General features: G+C 43.3%; 1 pseudogene; it reads right to left on the reverse strand.

Annotated features, from left to right (window-relative positions):
• Nucleotides 1-1,016: 1,016 nt before the first annotated feature.
• Nucleotides 1,017-11,155, reverse strand: LOC141963273 (RNA polymerase-associated protein CTR9 homolog; annotated as a pseudogene).
• Nucleotides 11,156-14,961: the final 3,806 nt, after the last annotated feature.

Here is a 14,961-nt window from a genome sequence, read left to right on the forward strand (position 1 = left end):
ATATCCTCCACAAGATCCCCCCCAGGACCCCAGTGACCCCCCTCTGGACCCTTCTTGCACCCCATTACTGTCCCCAGGACCCCAATATCTCCCCCAGAAACTGCCCCCAGGAGCCCATTAGACACTGCCCCCCCGGACACTAATAACACCCTCAACTCCCCCATGACCCCAATTAACACCCCCCGAGCACCAAGACCCTCCTCCAGACCCCAATGCCTCCCCCAAGACACCCCCAGGACCCCAGTAAACCTCCCAAACCCCTCCAGAACATCCCCCTTCCCGCCCCACCCCGACTCCATTACGCTCCCTCTAGGACCCAAATACCCCTCCCCCAGGACCCCGATAACCCCCACAACTCCCACAGAACCCCAACAGCAAGCTCAGTGCTTCAGCAGCAACAGCCTGGGACGACTTCAGATAGGAATGGCTTCTGCATTCACATTCCTGAGTAGCTTGTTGGGCCACCAACACCAACACTCTGTAGCATGATGTCCCTTCAGTAAATTGGTGAGATTCAAAGATAAAGGAAAAAAACAAAACCACAAACAACTAAAAAACCCCCTTCAACCACCGTTGGTTTAAAACCATCCATCTGAAACCTGTCTTCAGCAACCCTGGAGGAAAAAACAACAAAACTAAGCAAATATGGCATTACTTATATATTTACTGTCATTTTGCCTTAAACCAAAGCATTTACTCCTGAATTACAATCTTCTCAAACTCAACAGATGAGTACATCTCACCAGTTTTGGCTGCGTGCAGCCCCTTTGAATACAACAGTAGAAAGGTACATTCAGAGTTCTCCAAATTTAAAACATTCTCAAACCCCTCTAGAGCAGAACAAACCCCCTGCAAAATTCTAAAGAGACTTCTAAGATTTCATTTACTGCTCCTAGCAGTAAGTACATTGCTGATGCCCGCAGATTTATTCCTTGTCTGTCACAGCTTAATTGCTTGAATCCAGCATCAGGAAAGGAAGGAAAACTCATGTTTTAAAAGACCTTCCAGAACACCCTCCTGGAACCTAGTTGTCTGACAGGCCCTCACGAATACAACAAACCTTCAAGTCGATGCGCAAGCTGTGATGATCAGTGTCTTGAAAACAGTTTCTTCAATTAATTTAAAGAAAACGACTTCCTAACTTTCAAGGTTGCCAGTTTCTTCCCATACTCCATCAGAGACATTTTAAATTAAGAACTTTTGTGCTAGACTGAACTCAAGTTCTTGTGCATGTGGAGAAAATAATTCCTTGCTAAAGTTTTAGATTATGGAAAATATTTTCCAAAGTGATAGACTTCTGAAAAATAAAGGCTTTCAAGCAACTGTCTCAAAACAGTAACAGCAAGCTGCTAATGGAATTTCAGTGAGAATTTGTGTCTGAATCTTTAGTTTAGTATGTAAAGCACTAGAATTGTGAAGTGCTTGCTTGTGTGAACAGCTGGCTTCAGTTGCCAAAATTACTGAAGGGCAACATCTATCCTCAACATAACAGCAGAGCTAGGAGCGCATAAAGCAAGCACCAGATACGGGAGGAATACCTAGGAGCAGAATAAGGGGTTGAAGAAGAGGGTTACAGTTGGATCAGATTAATCACACTGTTCTCTGCCCAGATTTTTTTTTTTTTCTTTTTCAAAGAGAACTGAAAGATCCCAAACACACCAAAACTCCTTCTGTTAAGACATGAAGTAATTAGGATTTATTTGCCAATAGGAGGGCGAAATTAGTTTTCAAGAACTACCAGTCATTAACTAGCCTTATATAATAATGATGTGCTTTTGAGCCTTATAGGCTGTTTTGAAAGAAATCATAAAAAAAAGTATTAAGTTAGTGGAATAATTTTCAACTTTTTTTTTTTTTTTTTTCAACTGTGCTTTTCCAGGAAGAAGCACATCTTCACCGTAGTAACACAAAACCCTTTGGGAAACATATTGGCCACGTGGCCAAACAAAACTGGCTCTCGAGCAAGTTTGAATACACAGTTTTGTCAGGCTCAGTCTTGTTTTCCTACTAGAAACTCTAGAATTGCATACAGCGCTTCACAGGAGATGATGGTCTGTCTAACCAGATCTGTGATCTATACTGCAAATTCACCACAAGGGAACAACAAAATAGATTCTAATGATTAGAAACAAATCATCTTTACCTGTGGGCTAGCTCCAGCTCTTTCACAGCATTAAGCATCTCCTTTAGATTGCTTTTTACATCTTTCAGGACACAGGTAGCTAGTCTTCGTAGCACTAAAGCCGTATGATACGTAAGGACTGCATCCCCTGGCGCTACGTGCCTGGCCTGTAAATAAAAAGCGAGTTGTGAAGATGTGCCGCAGTGTGATACAGGGGTATACTGAAGCGCCATACAGAGAGTGAGCACCATTATTTCAATCCAAGACTACTGAATTTAGAGACACAAACATGCATCAACTCACAGTAATTTCACTCTGTGATAGATGATGTTTTATGTTCGTACCTTTAACAAAGTTGGTTTGCATTCCTGTAATTTCCCACATTTGAAGAGCGCCCGGGCCAAATATAGTAAAACTTCAGCATTTTGATACTTAGAGAACTTTCTGAGGCAGTGTTCATACTGAAATGGAAAAAAAAAAAAAAAAAAAAATCAAAACAAGAGGTGATAATCGTTACTTATTTAACCTAACTCCAGTAAGCGTTTCTATTCCTAAAAAGCATTACTGCTAATATGCCTTTTGCTTTTTAAAGTGTGTCATGCTACATAGACGCCTCCTTTTCACTGATCAGAAAAGTCTGTCTGCTGGTCTGTAGCAAGTACCTGATTTTCCTGGAAACTGACAGCAGTGCAGGAGGCTCTCTAGGTCTTAAAATACAATAGAATCGTTACAATAGGTGGTACTTGAAAAGTAAGTCCAACAAGCACGACTTATTTTAAGTGCACTCAATTATTCTCCGCTATATGATATTAAATCTATTTTCTTTATTCATACAAGATATTTTATAAATTGAAGCATATTTAATGTAGTAATTCCATGTGTCTGATGCAATTAATTAAAAAAAAATCCACACCTTTCAGATAACTCAGCAACATATTGGTTTTGTCCACCTAGCTGAATAACCTGGCATGCCAAGGGCTATCTAGTTGTTCTAGAGTGTAAAGGAAGACTCATTACTATAGGTTTTGTGGGTCTAGATTCAAAGCTTCAGTTACGAAACTTGTATCCTTTCCAGTAACAAGCACCTTTTGTTTGACATACTCTTTTCTCAAGGAATCATTCACCCTTTCTAAACCTCCAAAATAGTAAGAAATACAAAGTCATTTTTATTTCCAGCTCAGTACAGGAACTGCCCAAACTGTAATGCTTGGATCCACTACTCTTGGATCACACTGTTGTGAGCGCCCAATTTTCACTCATCTTCAGAGTCAAAGTTTTTGTATTTAGCTTATGTCTGCCTTGGGTGGGTATGCTTTGTGATAGAGTACAGTAGAATAACTGTTGTGGCTGTAGTAAGCTAGACTATTCAGTTCATCTCCCTTTGAGTCCAGTGCCATGTGTCTCAGACTGTGGCTTGTGCTGGCTGCATAGCACAACCCAGGGAACAATACAACACCGCAGGAAATAAACACATTTCTGCTAACAGCTGTAGTTAAATATACAGGCAAATGAGTACAACGTTTTTCTGACAAATCAAAAGGTGAAAATGATACCCAGCTTCCCACTGTAATTCAAACACAACAGAATAAATGTGATTGTGTGACCAAAGCTTTTAACAGGAGTTCACTGGCGGGGCAGATAGGGACTACTGAGGTCTTGATCAGCCAAGAAAGGCCCCGTATCTCTTCCTTGTGACCATCACAAAAAGCTTCAAGATTCCTTTGAGATAAGTATTTCTGAGCCTCAGTGTGGACCCACTCTCAATGAAAGCATTTTGTTCTTAGCTTCTATCCTGTTCAGCGTACGCTTTTGTTTCAGCTTACTTGTATGCCTTTCATCAACTAATTGAGGGAACCTAGTTAGAATAGGTTGATATTTGGAAGTTAGCTTGCTTGAGCAGGTTGAACTAGATGACCTCAACCAATTTCTTCAACATGAATTACCTTGTGATACTAACTTTGGTGAAAGAAATCATGGCACATCTTTTCAGACAGCTCCGATTATTACTTATGCAGTCATTTGCAAGAACAAAAATAGGAACTGTTGCTATTAAAAAAAATCCCAGCAACAAATTGCATTTACTTTCTTCAGTAACATCTGAATGTAAATCACATACAGTTAACTATGCTGACTGAAACCTCTCTCACTGAAAATTAATTCTGAGACCAAAATTCTAACCCAATGAAGTTTTAACTCTGCTAACTAAAAAAAAAAAATAAAAAAAAAAGTGTACAAATGGTAGTTGCTTTGTTACCCCTTACCCACATTTGGCAGTTTGGTTTTAAATCGAGACTTGACAGCTAACAGCATGCTAGAAACAGACCTAACTCGTTAAAATATTATTCAGAAACTTTCACAGCTGCTATGACAGCAGCGAAACACCCAGAAGTCATCTAACCCAACATATTATTTAGTTCAATTTAGAGATGTTACCATCTGCACAGCACTGATGTACTGTTTCTGTTCTACGTAGATATGTGCCAAATTCAGCCACACGTCACTGATATTGGCTGTTGCCTCTCTCATTTGGGTAAAAACTTCACGAGCTTCATGGAAATATCCTTTATGTGCCAAGACAGCTCCTAAGGGGAGAGTAATATTTACAGTGTAAGCTTCCAGGTTCAAGTACCATGTACTCTTACCAAAGAAAACAAAATATTGCCGGAATGAAGTTCCCCATGAAAAACTAAGTGACATAGTTGCACACGAAAGCCATTTTTTCTGTGCTCCACTACATAGCATTCAGGCCCTGCAAAAACAATTCTATACCAAAGCATGAAACATAAGAATATCATCACCTCTGAAGGAAAATTAGAGTCTAATATTCACCTATGCCATCAGCAGCATACACATTCGTTGGATCACTTCTGAGTACTTGCTTGTAGATCTCTAATGCACCATCTTGATGACGCTTCTCCTGCAGAATGAAGTACCTCAGTTGATCCCTCATGTCTATAATGGGGTATTAAAGATCTACCCAGAAGTTTGACAGCCTACAAGATGCCAAATAGGCATCGGGAAAGGCTCTGAGTAGCTAAGAGCCTGCAAAAGTTAAATAAATAAAACCACACACAGGGCAGACAGACGCCCATTACCTTTTCTCTGTCCCTTGCCGGTTGATGTAGTTTCCGGAACCAGATGTTGCCAAGAGCCAGCATGGCGTAAGTATCATTTTGTGTGGAGGGCTGTTTCAATATCCTTTCAAATTTCTTCTGTGCTGGACCCCATTCTTGTTTAGCCAGATGAAGATTGCCCATCAGAGACCAAGCATCCGGATGGTCCTAAATAAAAATTCACTGTAATTTGCAAAAGTATCATTTTCCCTTGCAAGGTTACTTTTTCAAGTATAAAACACTATTTTTCTTAAATAGAATTCTATATTTTAAAAAAGAACAACAAAACACACAGACAGCAGATTACAGTAGTTTTTTCTTCTTCCCCTAGTTTATGTGAACAAAATCAAAACGTAACAAAAGGAAAACAAAATTTGAAGGTCGCATTTCAAGTGTTTTAACTGTAAACACTTGAAGGGTTACAAACCAGATTTATCCAAAGTACGTCTTTAAGCCAATCAGAAGCCTCATTCCCTTTATCCCTAGCCATAGCTCCCAAGCGCAAGTCACCTAAAAACAGAAATGGAAAAGAAAATAAAAATCAGGAAACAGATTAAAGTTATCTCAGACAAAGAAAGTATTGGCCATGCATGAATTTCAAAAGCAATCTTTTTCTTGGTCTGCCAAGGACAGCAAACATCGAGACACCTTTCATACCCTATTCACCGTGAGACACACCTTGTGAAGAGGAATGTCCATCCACAGTGGTGATACAGAAATTGTAGATTTCTAACAGTTAAAGTAATGTGAATGTTTTTCATTAGTTTCATAAGTTAAAGACGATTGGGAAACCTCAAAGAAAAGAGGATACACCAGTTACATAACTCTCTCTTATCACTTTAAACAGCTCTCCCATCTCCACAGTCTTTAGGAAGAGTATCAGTCAGCAGGCAACAACAGAAAACAAACAGGGAAAGGCTGTAGATGAGGCTGGGGCATGCTGTGTGCTGCAGCTTGCTGAGCAAGGGCTACCACCCTGCCTTTGCAGCAAATACCACAGGTCCGCTGCTTGAGGGCAAGAGGAAAAGCAGAGTGAGGAGGAAAACCAGGATGTGCCATAGAAGCTGTGCTAACACCCTCAACAGCTCTTCTTCCCTGGAGGAGGGCCAAGGTCCAAGATAAAATGATTCTCCCAGAGGGTCTCTACTTCCACCCACACAGGCAGGGTTGCAAAGCCTGGGTGTATCAAGTGGATGGCCTTGATTGCACCCGAGGGCTGAGGTACTAAGGCTTTGTTAGGGGTGGGGCGCAAGTAAGCAAAGGCATGCAAGTCTAGATAAGCTAATTTTGCTAGAGTTTTGGAGTACAGTATGATTTAACAAGAATTAGAAGGCTTAAAGCTGAATATTAGACCATAAGGATGATGCAGGCCTTAAAAAAAGAAAAAGGTATGGAAATAGCACGTAGGTAACCCCCAAAACTACTCTGAAAAGAAGCAAAGACAGATAGAAGGTGACCCGAAGACACTGTAAATGGGAAGAGTTTTGGTATTAAAAGGAGGACTGTGAAACTAAAGTACCAAAAGTTTCTTACAATCAGCGTAATTCGGATGTTCTCTTAAAATGTTTTAATGGAGTTTTTCCGCTTCATGAAATTCAGACATCACCTCATAGATTTGGGCAAGGTTATATAGTTCGCTGTTACAGCGATAGCGTTGTAATAATGCTCATCATGTTCAGCTTCTGCTTTTGCACAATCCAGCGATGCCAAAAAGTATGTCTAAAGAATAAAAAGAAAAAAAAAAGGAATAAAGGACTCTAGAATATTCTTCAAGGAAAACTTCTAGGTGATCAAGAAACTCCGTTCAAACTTTGAGTAGTAACACACCTTTGCTTCTCCTCGGTTTCCCAGCCTGAAGTGCAGAGAACCCACATTATTCACAATCTCTGGTGGGACGTCAGCATGTACTTCCTCTCGCAGAATGCGTGTGGCTGTACCATAGGCTGAGAGTGCACCCTTCACACAGGGAGAGAACGTGGATGAAAGAAAGAAGAGGATGAGCTCTCTGTGCTCTTGTGAGAAGCACACACATAATTTGCCAGGTGTGTATTAATAACACCTGTATATCAGTCTGTTCTAGAATTTGGGCGAGCTCAACCCATGCCTCTACGTCTTCAGAACATGGTTCCGTGACTTTCTTTAGATGACCCTGAAAAACAGCAAAAAATAATTACGCCTCTTTGCGGACGCACAAACTGTTTAAAAAAATATGAAAACAATCGAAAGAAAGAGTGAAGGTATTAACCTTAACACTAGACAGATATACCTCACTGCAAAAGAAAACATCTTAAACACCTGCACAATTTTGTCACCAAAAAAATTGCATTAGTTTCCTTCCTTCATTAATGAATTTTTCTGTAGAACATAAACCCGCTTAAAGTGTTAGAGAAGCAGAAACTATTACAGCAACATGAGCGGCAAGAAAAATGATGTCTAACACCTTTTGTATTCAGTTATCCAACACTACATTAAAACACACTGTCATTTATAAAAAAAGCATAACATCGTCCTTCCAGAGAAGCCAAGACAAGTGTTTTATGAAACTCACTAGCTAATTTGCTGCCTTCAGGAAAACATTAGCTAACTTACCATCTTCAGAGAATTATAACATACATGTGAGGAATTCTGCCCTTTGCACAGTGCCAAATACAAAGGTGAGGCTGGGGCTCCTCGCAGTTCCGGGACTTGCTTTAGCCACAGCCCCGTAGGAGTCTCAGTTCTGTCGAGAAGTTGTGACTCTCCACAGCTCAGAGGATCTCTCATGACAGCCATATCTACAGCCAAGTAACCCTGAGTTTTATGCAGCTTCAGGTACAGTCTGATTTCAAGTCTGATTTCTAAGTTCTACAGTCGGATGTAAAAGCATGATGCTGGCAGAAGCAAAACTCACCTTTGCAATATCCCGTTTCTCCTGGTCTTCTGAAGCCACATAAAGACATCCAAGGATTTTCAGAGTCTCATAATTGTTTGGATAGGCTTTCAGAACTTTTTCAAAGCATTGTGACGCATTCTCTTTGTCCCCTCGATAAATGTTTGACCCAATCCAAAAAATGGAAGTACAAAAGAAGAAGAGGCAAACTGACTGGCCTGGTAATAATACTGGAAAGCTTGATCATAATCTCCCTAATGAAAAAGAAGAATCAAAGAAGAGGTAGTGTTTTCACACTTAGAACTTTCATAAGACAGATTTTTAAGTGTAATCTCAATTTGAAAATGGCCCTACCTGTACATGAAAAGACTTAGCCAGCGGATAACAACCCTCTGCCTGCATTGCTTCAACTTTTGTATTATGGCAAGCATGAAGAGCCAAGTTCTGTGCTTTAGCATAGTCCTGAAAAAAAGGAAGTTAAACGAAATTTGAAAGTCTTCACTTTATTCATGGTGCAGTGATTTATTATTTAAACAAGGATAGCTGGAAAAGACAAGACAGATTTAGCCACAGCACTGCCTAAATGAATAACAGATTTAGTTTTACTGGTTACTGTTCTTTATTTCATATTTTAAAGCATGAAAGAGAAAAAGAAACCAAAACAAAATAAATACCTCAAACCAAAAACCAAAACCACACAAAACACCACAAACCAAAAACCTTTCGGGACACAAAGGTGACCTTGACTTAAGAAGTAAGCATACCTTTTATTTTCTTGAAAAAATTTACACAAACTTTAAGTCAAAACCTTTACACTTTTCCACCTAGATTAGAAGTTCCATATTAGGCACCACTTAGCCCAATGAAAAGAGACTGAATCTAAAACCAGAGTCCTTGTTGTTCAGAAGTTATCAAGCATTTAACTGTAAAATTCCACAGACCTCTTACCTTCTTGAAGAAGAAATGGTTAGCCAAGTTATTTAACACCACTGGATTATTGGGGTCAATTGTGTAAGCCCTAGAGAGGAGTTGAACAGCATTCTTGATGGAATCCGCCTCGAGGAAACATTGAAAGGTATCAGCACCATCTCAACAGCTGTATCTTACAGCATCTTCAAAATTGGTTTTTTCCCTGTGACATAGGAAACAAAGTAATTTTCAGACATTCTGTGCTAACAAAAGATCTTTCGAGGGAGCTACACGTGGGACACACTGCACAGACACAACTAGGAGGAGACCGGGGCAGAACATACGAAGATGACTTTCAGGCTCATTATAATACGCAGCGGGGATAGGTTATGCATATGTATAGGCTTATTATGAATATGTAATGCTTTGTAGCATAAATCCAAGGCAAGGTGCCACGAGGCGTGCGCACGTTTGTGGTGGAGAGATCCCCCATGTGCCTCAGCGCTGAATAAACACACCTACTTTATAACCTTAGAGGTTGGGGAGTCATGTTTCCGCAAGTCACCACCACATGGCACACACCCTCCTCTGGGCATGGGGTGCACCTCCGCAGAGAGGACAGATCCTGTCAGACCTTTACTCAGGGTCACCCCAGAAAAGACTTTCTGAGTTATTTCTCTTGCACTGAAGCAGGACCCGCAGGGTGAATCACAGAACAGCTGAGGTTGGAAGGAAGCTCTGGAGATGGCTTAGTCCAACCACCCTGCTCAAAGCAGGGCCAACCACCCCAGAGCCCTGCCCAGTCAGCTTCTGAAAACCCGCAGGGATGGCGACACGTACACCTGCGCCACCTCCCCAGCCGACCTGGGCAGCCTGCTCCAGCGCTTGCCATCCTCACAGGAAATAAAGTTCTTCTTACGGTTAAACAAAACTGCCTGTATTTCAGTTTGTGCAGCACAGAGGAGAGCCTGTCTCCCTCATTACACCCTCCCATTAAACACCAGCACCAAGCCCGGCTCAACAGCTACAGCAGGAGTGCACCATGCCTGCTCCTCGAGTTCAGCACCACGTAAAGGGCAGTGGGACTACCCCTGCATCTTCCCTCGGCAGAGTGGGGAACCGAGCACTGAGAAACTAAGTGACACTGCAAAGGTCAAACAGGGATGGCGACGGCAGGAGCTCCAACCCAGAAGCCGGGTCTCAGCCCACACCCACTGAGCAGCCTCCTCTGCCTGGCACAGCGCGTCCTACACTCGCTGCAGACCCTGCAAAAGCCCAGACCACCTCCACAGCGGAGGCGACAGCAAGATCCTTTTTGTTTCAGGAACAAGATGCAGCAGGAGCGAAGGGAAAGTTGAGCAATGCCAAACTGTTGCCCTTTCTCCATGTAACAAGCCAGTGATATACACGCATGGGGGAGCACCCGCTGCCTCCTTGCAGTTTATGCAGCCTCTTGGACTCAGGCCGGACGATAGGGTTGGTTTTGACCAGCTTTTAGGGCTGCCTTCCTATTCCATCAGGAAGTGTTCTCTCACAGCTTCTATTAATCAAGGTTTCCCTATTGTTCTGCTCTCTGGCCCATCAGCTATGATCTATTATCCTATTTTAAGCTTATCTTTTAACTAATGACCCTCCAGCCCCTAGCCTGATCTCTAAGTCTTCCATCTTTATCTCTAAACTAAGTTATACCTTCATTTCTTGAGTGCCTAATTTCTATATCCTATTTTAATTTCCTGGCCCCTCATTTCAGTGGTGGGTGGTTGGGGCAGTGGGTGTGTAACAGCCTCATCACTACCCTCTGTGTGAAGTGGGGGCTCTGAGCAGAGGCAGTTCCTCTGCACAGCCCATACCCTGTTTTTTGCTGGAGTCTGTGGCCGTAAGGCTTTGTTTGCACAGACTTGTCATTGCAGACAGAGGCTTTTTATTGTGGTAAATCCGAAAGTCTCAGTGTTCAGTGCAGAAATGCTGTCCCTGCTAGGCAGTTGGTCTGTCATATTGTCCACGGCTCGGGGTGACTGGGCTTCTGTTCCTTTCAGCCTTGAAATCTGCCCGTGACTGAGATCCTGCCCCATCTCTCTGCTCACCCTTGCTCCTGAAACGTCTGTGTTCTGCACACTCTCCGGGGATATTTGGGGGTCCCATGTCAGTCCAACTCGTTTGGTTTGTTTACACTGAGCAAGATATTTGAGTTCACTCCCTGAATCACCTTCTGTGGGCAGAGGGAATGTGAGCGCTGAAACGTCAGTGCTGGGGACTGAAGTCACTTATGACCTTAGGTAAAAGGCGTAAATAGCTTTTCTCCCCACTCCGTGTGTCAACAGCAACAGCAATCAAGACTCCCACTCTGTGAAGAATTAAAAAACTCTCAGAACCTCGGGCCTGTGACTCTCACTCTGTTTCTATGCCTGTTTCTAAGCCTTCTCAGTGTTCTGGCACCTGTCCCACTGCCTTTGCCATTTAGGGGGCAAGATGCTGCCTGTGAACCCCTGGAAAGCAGGCCGCAAGCACAGCCCCTGTGTGCCAGGTCCTGAACGCACAGATGAGCTGTACCTCCGGGCAATCAGAGGTTTGGCAGCAGCGTTTGTAGTACTGAAGCTCACTTTTATTTGGGGTGTGAATTATCGTGTCGTCATAGCAGCCTCTCTGGGGCCCTGGGATGAACTGGGGTCAGTAACAATGGGAAATCCATGATGAAGCAGGCACCTTGCTGTTGGCTTGTGAATTAAAGGTAGAATAAACGTAAAGGTAATCTAAAGGCAGATTACAGTTTGAGTCTGTCTGTGCTTGTGCCACAGTGACCACAGAGCAAGGCTGCCCCTGGCTCTAGAAAAAAGGAGGTTTCTTGCAATAGCCTTTTTCTCCATCCCTTCCCTGCTCTAATTCAATCCTCCTCTCCCCCTTGCTATCCCTCATGACCTCTGTCCTCCACATTTCTCAGGTTTGGATGATATTTCTCAGATACGGGACTGACCCCAAAGCCTTTCTCCAGGAGAATTAGGTCAGCAGAGAAAGGCACTCCATAAACTTGTCCCCATCACCTTCTGTTCTGCTTTTCCTTTCCCAGTGCAGCTTCCCCACACCCTGACAGAGGTCAGTGTGCAATCTGATACTGATTGGTACTGGGAAGAGCCCCATCTGCTTTTGCTCTGAATGGAAGAGGGTTGTGTTCACTGCTTGTTTAATTATGCTGGAATAAGAAATCTCCTTGGGACCATTTTGTGAAGGGCACTTTACAAATGTTTTTATTATTACGGTAATAATTTATCAGGAGTTCCACATGCATGGAGCAGAGAATAGACCTGAGCAGCACCGGCTGGCAGGTTGTGGAGAGCTGACAGTCACTGCCATGGAAAATGAAGAGGGCGTGTTGCCCTCCAGAGCTGTAGCTTCACCGAGCGTGGGGCCTTCACCGAGTCTCCACGATGCTGATGGTTTAGTTCGGGATGTTCTTCACTGCAAAGCACAGCCCAGGAGTCCCAGGACAGTGCCAGTGCACACTGCCATTTCCAGCTGGGGGAGTGATGGAGGTGACTGGCAGTTTGCTTCCCTTTCAGGGAAGTCACGATGCCAATGTTCACGTGGGTGCCTGGGTTCCCCTTGCATCAGCAATGTCATCTTTAGCAAGAGGAGTGCAGTTACTCAAGTCTGTCAACTCCTTGCAGCAGCATTCAGCAATCAATTTTCTCATTTAGTTATTGTTTTGAATGGTGGTGGGGCTGCCTGGAGAGCCCTGCTGAGGTCTAATAAATGCAAAATTTCATAGCAGGTATTTAGAAACGGGGAAAATTGACAGAAAATACTCTCAGCTGAAAAAGTCTGTAGGCTGGGAGATTAGTCAGGAAGGCATCATCGTATGTGCTTGCCCCACTCTTGCTCTTTCCTTGTCAAGGGCAGAGTTAGAGTGCTCAGTGAGAGCAGCTCTTGGTCTGAACCAGTGCTGTGGTCTTCTGCCTTCTGTTACTGCCGCTGGGGAACATTGCAGTTACCAAAGGTGGCTGAGAAACTGCTGATAGAACAAGTTTACATAGGGAAGTTGAGACAGTTTTTATGTACTTGAGATTTCTTGATGGGCAGGGTGGGATGTTTTAAAGTTGTTGTCCAAGGGCACTTGGCCAGACACCCTTAGCCTGTGTAGTGTTCAAAGAAGAAAGGTCTCTGTGATCCCCTGTCAAACAGGTATCGCACGGACACCCTCCCTGGTCTGGGCTTGGGTCTCGCTGTGAGGGTCTTTCCTGGCCCGTGGCACCCAAGGGAGCTGTGTGTCAGTGGAAAGGAGCTGTCTGCACAGACAGTCCAAGCAGAATGACCTTAGGGACAAAGTCATTTGTGGCATGAAACAGGTATTTGGGCTTTACTGTAAGTTCTGGTGAAAGGGGAGAAGATGTTTTTACTCCCTCAAAACTTTTGTTTAATGCAGATTGAAACATTTCTGTCAGTACTGTGTGTTTTTAAATCTCAGAATTTTCTAAAGTAAATGTGATGGCAATATCCAAGTAAAACTGCAGTAAAAACCGGGAATTGTTTATTGCCAAGGTTTCCTTGAATAGTTTTGTGTTTTCTTCTTGAATAAACCACCTTGTAAGCATTTGTGAAATCCACCACGGTCACCAGGTGCAGCTATAAATAATGTTAACATGATGAGAAAAGCTTGAAATCAGTGTTAGGATCTCAAATACAAGAATGAATGGACTGAGTTATCAGGTGTGTGAGGTTCCGTGAGTGTCATGTCAGCATTTTGTCCTGTGGCTGTAGAGGAAAGAAAAATATTGAGATTTCTGTTAGTCCTGTTCTCTTAGGGAACAGAAAGCTGGACTGGGACAGAGGCCAGAACATTTTCTTTGAAGCACGCTGCTGCTTTTCTGCCGAGTGTTTCTAAGTAAGAGCATCCCCTGAAATGTCTGGATTTCTGCTACAGATTAAAAGTACATGAAGATGGAGGATAAAGGGGGTGTTAGCGATTAGCTCTGGTGATAAGTTCAGCTGCTAGGAAAGCTGGACCAGCAAAGAAGAACTATTAATTGAAATCCCCAGTTAATATAGAACTGTCAATAATGAATGCTTAATGGAGAAAGTCCATTTAATTTTTAATTATTGCCAGCCCCTTCCAAATGAATACATTGTGTTAAATCTCCCTGTCACCTTCACCCGTGCAAAGGGTGTTTGATGGCAGTCTGCATTAACCCCAGGTCTGCTCACGGCATCCTGCCAGGCCGTTGGCTGGTTAGTCACAATAGCAATGACTGGCGCTTGGCAAGAAAAAGCCCAGGTGGCCCTTGCCAGGTCCAGGACGTGGCAAGAATTAACTCTGTGGGAGAAATAACTCAGGAAGAGGCTGGAATCCCTTGCCTGAGCTCTCTGGCATGGTGTGGTCTGGAGCTCCTAATGCATCTGATGTGGAGTGGGGTCCTTGGGGGTTAAGGTAGTAGACAGTCCTGGTCAAGTCACCATTCCCAGCTGAAGGCACTGATGGCTCGGGGGTCCCCTCTGTAGGATGATGTCCAGGGCAGTCATGGCAGGTCAGCCAGATACGTGAAAGCATGATTGGTCTTCCATGAATTGGAGAGTATGGATATGCTGGATTTCAGTCTTGAGTAGTGGGGTATGGGTAGAATGAAGTGCTTCAGTCTTGAATGGCAGCGTTGGCACAGGGGTCTGAACAGATTTCAGCCTGTGCCAGGACCACATTTAATGGCGCCATTTAGAACTTGACCGGGAATCTTCTACTGAAAGCCAGTTTGGGAAGAAAATCCCATGGGGTTTTGGTGAATCATAGCCGGTGTGGTATTTCCATCTCCTCCAGAGCACAACTCCTCCAGCCAGCCAGCACTTTCTGGTCACATTAACCCAGCTGGAATAATCACGATAATGACCAGCACTGTGGGAGACTGAATTCTGCTTTTCTGGTGATAGAAATCAGAACTGACTCTCCCAAGTTTGGTAGTATTAAC

Source organism: Athene noctua, chromosome 8 (genome assembly GCF_965140245.1).
Source record: "Athene noctua chromosome 8, bAthNoc1.hap1.1, whole genome shotgun sequence".
NCBI lineage: Eukaryota > Metazoa > Chordata > Aves > Strigiformes > Strigidae > Athene > Athene noctua.